Genomic DNA, 2,902 nt, shown 5'->3' on the forward strand with positions numbered 1-2,902 from the left:
AACATTTCCCCCTTTTTTCTAGGTCAGACTGAGGAATCTTCCTCAGCACTATCTAAGGCTTGGTATTTCTGGAGAAAGACCAAGAGGTGGACAGTATTGATTTTTTCCTGAACAAACCTTAGTAGCCTATTTATTATGCAGGGACCAGTTGTGACTAATAGCAATAGGATAATTAGAGGTCCTGCAGTAGCTGAGAGGAGAGTTGTAAACCACGGTCTATGCATAAACCAAGACTCGAACCAGCTTTTATTACTTTTATACTCCTTGTGCCTCCTCTCCAGGTCCCTTTTTTTTTTTTTCCCGAGACAGGGTCTCACTATGTAGACTAGACTGGCCTCAACTCAGAGATTTATCCACCTATCTCCCTGGTGTTGGGATCAAAAGGGTGTGCCATCACACCTGGCCCATTATGTACCTTTAAATGTCTAAGAATAGATGTCTGTAATAAGAACTTAAGTTGCCCCAGTATTGTACAGTACCACTGAGTAAGCTGCACACACCTAACAAAGACTACAATCAGAAAGTGCCTTCTAAATAGCAACACTCTGGCTTAGAAACTTTTCTATCTCTATCAGCCAGGATGTGGTGAAATTGGTGATATGGACACCACAGTAACCACTGGTGACCTCTTGACACCACTCTAGCATGGACTGGCTGGAGCTGACCAGGGCAGGTGGTGCCTGGCTGCCTGGCAGCCTCCTGTCCTCTTCGGGCTCCTCTGGGGAGCTCTGTTCCAGGCTGTAGATGCCAGCGGCAGCAGCAGGACTGGGGGTCAGGGCGCTGACGGCGCTTGGTGCAGCGTGGACAGAGGATCCTGGGGCTGGAGTGGGATGGATGTTGTCAGCTGGGGAGGGTGCTCTGGGGGCGGAATTCCAGCCTGGAACAGAGCAGGGCTGGGGACCGTGGTGGGGCATGGCAGCCCTGTTTGGCTTCACAGCACTTTCCTTTTGTTTGGGTCTGCATTCACATTGGCTGTGTTCCTCCAAGGACATCTCCCCCAGCTGACTACTAGGGTACTGGATCATGAGGATCTGATTTCGGACTTGGTACTGCCCAATGGGCACCCATTCCAGGCCGCCGTCAGGGCAACAGCCACCACAGCGTTGCACGGTCACACAGCTGGGCACCTGGGCACCACTTTCTTCTGGTGATCAGGGGCATCAAGCTGGCAGACAGGGGCCTGGGCACCAGCCAGCTGCAGCAGTGCGGCGAGCAGCAGGCGGCGGAGTAGGGGGCTCATGGTGCCCACCGGGGCCGCAGTCCAGGGGCTCCCACATCGCCCTAGCCTGGCCGCACAGGGGGCAGCAGCAGCCAGAGCACCATGGCAGGGGCCGGGGTGCGGGGATCGGGGGCCAGGGGGCGGCTCCTCCGCGGCCCCCTCCCGCGCTGACGGTGCTGGGTGCAGCGTGGACAGAGGATCCTGGGGCTGGAGTGGGATGGATGATGTCAGCTGGGGAGGGTGCTCTGGAGGCAGAATTCCAGCCCAGAACAGAGCAGGGCTGGGGATGGTGGTGGGGCATGGCAGCCCTGTTTGGCTTCACAGCACTTTCCTTTTGTTTGGGTCTGCATTCACATTGGCTGTGTTCTTCCAAGGACATCTCCCCCAACTGTGCTAGGGTACTGGATCATGAGGATCTGCATTCGGACTTGGTGATGCCCAGTGGGCACACATTCCAGGCCGTCGTCAGGGCAGCAGTCACCACAGCATTGTATGGTCACACAGCTGGGCACCTGGGCACCACTTTCTTCTGGTGATCAGGGGCATCAAGCTGGGAGACAGGGGCCTGGGCGCCAGCCAGCTGCAGCAGTGCTGCGAGCAGCAGGCGGCGGAGAAGGGGCTCATGGTGCCTGCCGGGGGCCGCTGTCCAGGGGCTCCCACATCGCCCTAGCCTGGCTGCGCGGGGGGCAGCGGCAGCCAGAGCACCATGGCAGGGGCTGGGGTGCGGGGATCGGGGGCCCCCTCCCGAGCCCTGGGCGCAGGCAGCGCAGCTTAGTTGCGGCAGCGGCCCTAGGAGCCAAGCGGGCGGCTGGTGGTGGCGGTGGTGGTGGCGCCAGTGGTGCTGTCAGGCGCGGGCGCCCCTCCCACGGGCGGCAGGGCCAGGGGTGGAGGGTCCCCGCCGGGAGGCTGGGCCATGGCACCGCTGGAGGGCCGCAAGTTCGAGTACCTCATGAAGAGGCGCTTTGGTGACTCTCGGGCGCAACTGGTCGCAGGGCTCGGTGGACGTGAGCATGGGCCACTCGAACTTCATCTGGCGGTGCCACCTGGAGATCTTCATGCCCCAGGCGGCGGCCATGGCGCAGCTGCCCTAGAGCCTGCGCAGCCCCGGCCGTGGGTTTTTTTTCAGTGGCCAGAGAGAGGGATGGAGAGGGGTAGGAGATACAGATAAAGGGTCTTGTCTACTTAGACCGAGAATAAAAGGAAGGAAAAAGGAGGAAAGGAAGGTTAAAATAGTGTAGAGAAAAATACAAAACCAGACCCCGCCCCCAGTAAGACAATTAGCACAGCTATCAAGCACGCGCACCACATCTCATGGCATTCGCTAGGACTGGTCCTTCTTTCACTCAGACACTCGCTGCACTAACCACACCTTCTTTCAGGATCCCCAAGACTTCTCATGATTCTCCCAAATGGCGTCCGCTGGACTGCCTCAGAGTAATGAGCTCGATTTTTTTTTTTTTTTTAACTCAGGCACCAGATTTGATGGTAGGCTTTCTTCCTAGGGCTGAGACACTCGGACCCTAGGGCCAGGGCTGGTTACCTGGACTTTCAACTAGGTGCTGGGACTCAAACCCGGACTTCCTCACTCAGGATTACTAACCCGAGACCAGACATGAGATGGCGACTCTCGCTTTATTCTGGATTTTACAGACACGAGGGGGCGACCCTCGAATTACACTGCCC

General features: G+C 57.7%; 1 pseudogene; it reads right to left on the reverse strand.

Annotated features, from left to right (window-relative positions):
* Positions 1–530: 530 nt before the first annotated feature.
* On the reverse strand, positions 531–1,240 carry LOC115069386 (annotated as a pseudogene).
* Positions 1,241–2,902: the final 1,662 nt, after the last annotated feature.

The sequence above is a fragment of the Nannospalax galili genome, unplaced genomic scaffold, assembly GCF_000622305.1.
Source record: "Nannospalax galili isolate Female #2095 unplaced genomic scaffold, S.galili_v1.0 scaffold593, whole genome shotgun sequence".
Classification (NCBI taxonomy): Eukaryota; Metazoa; Chordata; class Mammalia; order Rodentia; family Spalacidae; genus Nannospalax; species Nannospalax galili.